This window comes from Oratosquilla oratoria, chromosome 1 (genome assembly GCF_046742065.1).
Source record: "Oratosquilla oratoria isolate Oo_2021 chromosome 1, ASM4674206v1, whole genome shotgun sequence".
NCBI classification, from domain to species: domain Eukaryota; kingdom Metazoa; phylum Arthropoda; class Malacostraca; order Stomatopoda; family Squillidae; genus Oratosquilla; species Oratosquilla oratoria.
Window position 1 is genome coordinate 123,138,279 of NC_134777.1, and position 8,559 is coordinate 123,146,837.

Sequence of the window (8,559 nt, forward strand, 5' to 3'; positions counted from 1 at the left end):
TGTTTTAAGAAACCGACAACTTTGACTTTGTGGATGGGGATGATAGGTAGTAGTGGACATGGAACTGCCTAGTGTAGGCCTTATGGTCTCTGTTTCCTTCATTTTTATGTTCTAAGTTATGTACCTCCCTTGTAAGGGGGGGGGAAGAACCCCTTGGTATATGTATGTACATACTTCCACAGTTATGATGTTAATATGGTATCTTTACCTTGTTCTGCCACAAACTTCTCTTCCATACTGAATCATGGTTGTTTTGTCTATAAACATATCAAAGAATTCTCTCTTTTTAAGGGAGGTTGCCAGTCAAGGCATACATCCATTTCATTCCCATCTGTCACCTATTTGTTTCCCTTCTATATTAGCTCCTTGTAGGTGAAGGGTAATTTCTGTCTCCCTCCTACTGCTTGAGTCGGACACAATGCAGCAAACGGCACATTCACAGCACAGCTCCACTGCTTCATTTTCTTTGTGATCCTCCCTCCTTTTCCCCTTCAATGAAACTTGAGATGGTGATGAGAAATCCCCTTAGGCCATGTCAATTTATCCATAAACAACATTTTTCCACTTGGTGTCTCCCTTCCCTGCTCAACAGACATTCCCCACTTACTCAAGACCCTTTCACTCCATCCATCTCATTCTGTCCATTCTCTATATTTCAGCTTACTGTTCATAAAGATGAACAACAGCTTAGATTGATCCTTACATTTTTCTCAGTTCTTTCTCTTTTCTCTTATTGTACAGCATGTTCATTTATGGCAGTTTTGAATTTATCTTTTGTATTTCTATTTATTTATTCTCTTGTCACCATTCCCATATCTCTCTTGTTTGGCCAATGCACATCTTTTATTAAACTAATCTTTTTTTTATACTCCTCTCCCATTACTTTTGGCACATATTTTTCCATACTGTAGATTTTCATGAAATCCCATTTCTTTATAAGTAGCTTTTGTTTCACTGAATTCTAGTCTACTTCAATCAAAGCATTTTAAGTTTGGCAAAGTTTTAGCAAGTCTGGCATATTCCCCTCCCATTGGCATACATTAAACAACCTCACTAGCCAATCAACTAAAACAACCCTTCCATCCCCCTCTGTTGGACACTTCATCTAAAGGGATTATCAATGGGCTATTTTTCTTCTTACACCCTACCACCAACTTCCATTTAAATAACAAGAATATGACTTCACAGAAATCTGGGCTTCTCTGAAAACATTTCCAATAGTATGTTCATCATTCCCCTTTGCTATATATGATGGAAAGGTAATTTGATATTAGGTGATTAAGAAAAATGTAACCAAAGTTATCAACTGTCACCACTGGTGAACCCTCTGAAGGCCCAGTGTGATAACTGCTTAATACCAGCTTTCATCACATGTAGTACACTTTGTATCTCATCTCCCATAACACTGCAATTTTCTTCTCCCATCAAAGTCATCCTCTTGTTATTTCTCAGTGCCACAATCTCTCCCTCACTAACCTCCTTCACATTCAACAAATTTCTAAAATACTCAACCCATAATTCCCTTACTGCCTTTACTTCCATTAATAATGACGGTGTCTTCACCCTTAACCTTTTCTTTATCTGACCACCTCATCACTTTTCACTTTCTTCCTAAATGCGTTATTTCAAAGTCTCTATCAAACACCTACCCCACTTTACATATGCTCTCCTCTTTGATTCCCTCATATTACATTTTGTTTCTTCTGTATCTCTCATAGTTCTACTTTGCAACCAATCTTCCCTCACACCTGACACTTTATACATCATGCTCCCAAACTATAACACTCCTTTTCCTTTCAGTTTAGTTTTACTCACTATTAACACACCCATCTTTCTTCTCACAAACTATTTTTTTTTTCTTTTTAATCACTTGTACCACATTTACATACATTTATTGACTCAGTTACTTGGATTCTGGATGAAGGGAGTACAAGAACTTTTGCCCCAACTTTTTGTAGGAGAACACAGTAGGGAATCCCTAGTCCCCTCACTCCATCCCATTTATTCACCTATGACACTTATGGGGTTTTGGTGGCAGCATTCTTATCCCCCTGCCCCTGCCCACCACCGGGGGATCAGGAAAAGGTAGTTATGGCTGTGAAAAATAACAGTTTCAAGGGAACAACACAAAAGAGATATCAGTAGTACAAACTTAGTCATCCTTTAAAAGTAAAGATATTCTACATATACGAATGATTTGTGGCTCATGAATGGTTAAAGGAGAGAGAATGTATAAAGACATCTGTGGGAAGAACTAGAAAGTATCTGTGGTTATAAAGAAGTGATGAAAAAATAGTTTCTCAAACAGAACAACAGAATGGTGAAATTAATTTCCAGTTCAGAGGTTAGCGAGCGTGTGTGCTCACAAGAGGTGACATTACCCCGAATACTTATTGGACAAGGCAATGAATGACCAGACTTGGATTTGAAATGATCATGGAATGTGATTAATGAAGCTTTCTTATTTCTAATTCATTTCGGTAGATACAACCTTGTAAACATACATACATACATACGCACGTTAACACAGGTACAGGAGTTATTACAGTGGGCTATTTTCCCTCTCATCCTATCTTCAACCTCCATTTGAATAACTAGGAAATGACTTCGCTTATAAAAATCTAAAACATTTGAACAGTATGTCTAACATTTGTATAGGCTCTCATAGTTCATTACTGCTTTGTTATACGTGACGTAGATAAATTTGATATTTGGAGATTTGAAAAATAAAATATTGTAACCGAAGTCGTTTTCACTCGATCGAACTCTCAACGGTCGGCGCTGGTGAAGTTTGTGTAAGCCCAGTGTGATAACCCATTAAGGTCTCATGAAGATGAAAAGGATAGCACACATGTGATATTGTCAGGTGTGCCGGGGCATCCACTCTCCATATTTTCAAATTGATGCTTTACCTGCTGGCTCTACAACAGTACCTCAAGGACATTTCCCTATTTTTTTTTTTCAATAATGATAATTAATATTTTATGTACCCACGTACATATTCACCTTTTTATGTGTAACAGTGCAGACGGAGTAGGGGGGGGGGACGGGACGGGCATCCAATCAGATCATTTGTTAGAAAAGAAATTAAACATTCGATTTGCTCGAATTGTATCTAAACCGAATAAAGTGTTTATTTTGTTTCATCTGTGTTTAAATATTCAATATATCTTCCTTTCTCATCATATAGCACTGGGCCTTATACTTGAATATAAGGGGTTGACAATCAAGTTGACCCGGGGGGGGGGGTGTGTGAGACAATTTTAGATAAAAGGAAATAGGCAAAAACTGGTTTACTAATAGGGTGGTCAACGAATGGAATAGACATAGTAACCATGAAGGCGCTGAAACTATCGGTTGTTTTAAGAAACTGTTAGACAACTTTATGGATGGGGATGACAGGTGGTAATGGACATGGAACTGCCTAGTGTAGGCCTTATGGTCTCTTGCAGTATCCTTCATTCTTATGTTCATCACCTGACAACAGCACGCATACGCGTTACTTGCTGGTGTAGTAGTTAGCGTCTTTAACCTTAATGCTGGACGTCCGAGATCACACCACTCGCGCCGCGAAAGTTCCTCTAAAAATGTAAGCCGTTATTTTTCTCCCATGAGCAAGGGGACTGGTATGTATAAGGGCCTACATCTTTATAGTTCAGACGATACAACATCTTCCCTTTTTTATTTTCATTCAGCATTTGATGGTGGAACGTGGCCCAACCATTTTCAATTTGGAAATATTTCTCCTATTTTATAAATATACTTACAGTCAGCCACAGTGCATGTTAAATTCGTTATGGTAAAATCGGCGTTGATGTTTGGTTCTTGCTGTTAAACTTGAGAATACTGGTACAATCGTATTGAAAATTATTATAATTTTATAATAATAATAATCCAAAACTATGAGAAGACTGTATTCACTTGGTCTTTGGATCACGTGTTGGACTCGTGATCGATAGCTATTTCCCTCCTGGAAGAGAGCTCAGAGCTCGTAGGTCCGATCTATGGGTAATGCTATGACCTTGCACACACACACACCCCCAACTCCCCGCCCACGAGAGTTGGAGTAACACCCCTCAGCGCTGCGATACTGATATTATTTCAGCCCCGGGCGAGAGTCGAACCCGGACCTCCGTAGTGGCAGGCCAGAGCTCTAACCACAGCGCCATGAGCTGTATGAAGGGGTGAATGTGCCGACATCACTGTATGGGACAGAAACATGGAATATAATGAAGAATGAGTTTAAATGGGTTTGAGATAAAATGTCTGAGAAGTATGGTAAGGGTTACAAGGTTGAATAGAGTGAGAAACGAGATGTGGAGGAGAGCGGGGTGGAAAAGGAGTTGAGAGAGTTAATGAAAGAGTATTAGGATGGTTTGGACACAGAAAAATGTGTGAAGAAAGATTAGTAAAAGAAGTGTGGAAGACAGAGATAGATGGAGTGAACATGAGGGGGCGACCGAGGATGAGATGGACAGATGGGGTAAAAAGGGCGTTGAGCAAGAAGGGGATGTCTGTTGAGAAAAGAAGGCAGAAGATAGGGGCGAGTGGAGAATGGTTGTGTATGCATGGTGCTGTGATGCATGGGAGTGGGTGGGGGATTAGGCAGTTATGTGATATATATATATATATATATATATATATATATATATATATATATATATATATACGCAGCTCGAAGGAATTTCTCTCAGTTTTCAATGTTTCTACCCGAGGAGAAGGAGAGGGGAGGAGGGATCGCCGATTAAATGAAGCGGCCTTGATGTGGATGTGCTGTGTCTTGCGACACTTCTAATCCAGGGCAATGGGCGAGATGCAGGGATGACCCGTCATCCAGGAGGAGCCAAGAAAAGAGGGAGGGGGTGAAATGGGTGGGAGTGGAATTATACCTTATGAGTTTGGTTACCCCCCTTGTAAGGAAAAAAAATGATGTATGTATATATACATCTTATTTAAAAAAAAATCCAGTAAGGAAACTTGTATATACATACATATACCAATTTTTTTCCCTTACAAAGGAGGTATCCAAAATCAAAGGCATAAATCCACTCCCACACATTTCATCCCCACATACTCCTCTCCCATTCACCACCCCTCCCTACCTCTTTTTTGTGGGTTAGCATACATCAAAGAAATAGTTACTAATACGTAGGAATGAATGAAATCCAAGAATTTGTAGAAATGACGCATTAAGTTCAGCCTTTTCCCGATTGTTTATACCAGGGGTTCCCAAACTTTTCAGCTCATCGACCCCCTAGTCAAGTTTAAGATTTTCTATAGACCTCCAAACTATTAATACACAAATTATGTCAGTTTATTATTGTTATTGGTGTTGTTATTGTTATTAATGCTAGTACTATTATTATTTTTATTATTATTATCATAACTATCATTATAATTTTAGTTATCAGTAGTGTTATAATCACCATTATGATTGTTATAATTTTTGTTGTTGATATTATTGTTTTAATTCTTTACTGTAGTTCTTGTTTGGTCTCATAAATCACTTATGGTAATTGTAAAGTACCATAGTCACAGTTACACGAATTTAGTCTAGATAAAACGAGATATGAAGACGGGATACCACGAGCATAGCTCCCCTTCTCGTAAAATACAACTAGGTAAATACACACACGCACTCACAAACTCGTGGCGCGGTTGACAGAGATCCCAGCTGACACTACGGAGGTCCGGGTTCGAATCTCGCCAATGGTAGAAATTATTTCAGTATCATTGAGCTGCGGGTTGTTACTCCAACTCTCGTGGGCGGGGAGTTGTGGGTGTGCGTGTAAGGTCATAGCATTACCCATAGATCGGTCATATACGAGCTCTGACCTCTCTCCCGGGAGGGAAATAGCTGTCAATTACGAGTCTAACACGTGATCCAAAGACCATGGTATGCCACCTTGCAAACGAGAATTGGAGTGCCGGCTTGTAGTCTACAGGAAAGGAGCAATGGCCGTTGATTCCGGGCTCCAATTCTCCAATTCATCACACCTAGCCTCGAATTAATATACATTCCCAACTTAGTGTGTATAAACCCACTTCCGTTATCGTTTCTTTTTTTTTCCGTAATCCCTTTCAAGTGCCCAATTTGTTTATACAATAATTTTATTCTATTACTTCATTCATTTAATCTATTTCTGTTTTTATTTTCATATTTTTTATGGGGCGGGGTTGCACCTTTGGCAGTGACATACAGCTGTGATTTGAAAATCATCACCTGCGCCCACTACAGATGTCAGTCTTGTGACTCTTGTCAGCGACTGGCAGTTAAACCCCTGCCTTGGGAGTCAGAACTCAGCGTACGCAAGTCGTCTGAGGTCAGTTGTAAACATTGAAAGTCGTCTTCATGACACTGAAAACCGTTAAACGTTAACGAATTTTCGTTGTCAGCATTTGACCCTGTAACACATTTTTTTTTTTTTTTTTATGGAATAATGTAACTATTTTCGTTCACATTCCGAATGCGCTGTGAGAATGCGCTCTAATCGTCATTCCTACCCACATCGTCAGCCAACGTGCTTTGGAATTGTTGGCGATTTTTTAATGTTTATATATGTGTGGCTATGAGGATATGTTGCTGGAACGCCCTCTCCCTCTGCTAAATGCTCGGTCAGTTCGCCACCTTTCCAACAATTCAGGTCTTGCACTTCGTTGAAGCTTCTGTTTGAGTTATGGCGATGTAGCAATTTATAATCCCGTTTCTATAGAAGAGGTGATTGTTCTAACGTTGTAACGCTTTCCAGTAAGAAGTCAACCCCTCAAATCCTTAGGAGTTTCTAATACAGTTGTGTGACAAGCTGAAACAAGTTTCAATGCTTTGAACGAGTTTCAATTACTTTCAACGAGTTTCGATTACTTTCAACGAGTTTCGATTACTTTCAACGAGTTTCAATTACTTTCAACGAGTTTCAATTACTTTCAACGAGTTTCAATTACTTTCAACGAGTTTCAATCACTTTCAACGAGTTTTAACTGGACCCGATTTGATTTCAATATTTTGTTCAGGATAATTCAAGACAACTCAGTTTGGAAGAAGTACTGATCATTTTAAGAATATGAATTTCTCCAGTCTTTTCTCCGAGAGAAAGAACGAGAAGATTAATTATCTAATTCTATTTTCCTCCACATGTCAACTTTAGTACTGTCTAAACGTAATTTTGGATACCTCAGTATTATATTCTAATCTATATACAGTCTAAATATCTTGGATCGTGAATTTGATATGGTCTATTTCAACTCGTGTTATGGCGGGGGAAAACGAATGGAACGTTAATGGGTTCCCTATATTCATCAGATACGAACAACTTTATATCCCCATTGACTCCGCCTGTTCGAAACGATAGTGTCCAATTGTACTGTATTGTAGGTTTGGTGTTAACACGCCTGTGTAGTAACATTTTTCGGCGAGGAAATAAATTCTATGTTCTGTCACCTTAAAGACTTTATACAATAAATAAATAAATAAATAAATAAATAATAATTAATAATAAATGGAATGAACCCAAAACCGTGATACAAGTCATTCATGACAAATTTTGTATTCCCAACAGTACTTATAAACCTGATTTCTGAAAATTGACCTTTACATTAAACCATCTTCGTTGTGAATTTTCTTGTCCTCGTTTGGGTATTTGTTCATTTGTGTACATGGACGCGATATAGCGTTAGAAAATTAAATATTAATTTTGTAAATTATAATACATGAACGTAATATGCTATTTTCTTGGCGGAAAAAAATACCTTGCTACAAGCAAATATACTAACGAACGAAGTCGCTAACATAGGATCGGGAGTCCGGGACGCCATCTTGTCGTTTATCAAGTGTTGTCTGCCCAGACTGCCCGTGCCCGGTCCAGTTGAGGCCTGGTGTACACCCTCGGTACTTCCGCCAATACCTCGCGAGGTATATATTCTTGAAGGAATGGTATGGAGCTGAAATCCATGCATTCCTTCAAACTATGACAAACATTTATACCCCGCAATCAGAAAGAGTGACTGAACAGGCCGCCAACATCCGTGACGACGACGACGATCCGGATGACCTTAAATTACAGGTACCTATTTACTAAATACACGTTAGGTTAGACTAGACGAATTCATCATCCTTTCATTTCGACCTCGGCATCTGTCACAACAAACATGGCGTTCCATTCGTCCGACGAGACTTCGTTACTTACGAAATCTGTTTTAGCAACTTTTTTTTTTCCGCCAAGAAAATTGCATATTACGTTGATACATTATAATTTACAAAATTAATAATTAATTATCTAACGCTATATCGCATCCATGTACACAACTGAACATTTACGTTTGTTTTTAAAGATTTTTTTTATATGCCTTTTTGTCTCAAATGGCACATTTCTACTTTTAATAATAAAATTAAAAAATTTTGGTGGACGAAACGTTACTACTCCTGACAGCACACAAAACAAAATTATTTCCAGTTTCATTTCGTCTCTGAACTGTTCACCTGTGGACTTTTTTGGCCATGCCCCACCTAATCACTGATGTACCCCATGTGGTATACAATTCTTATCATTTGATAAAATAAAC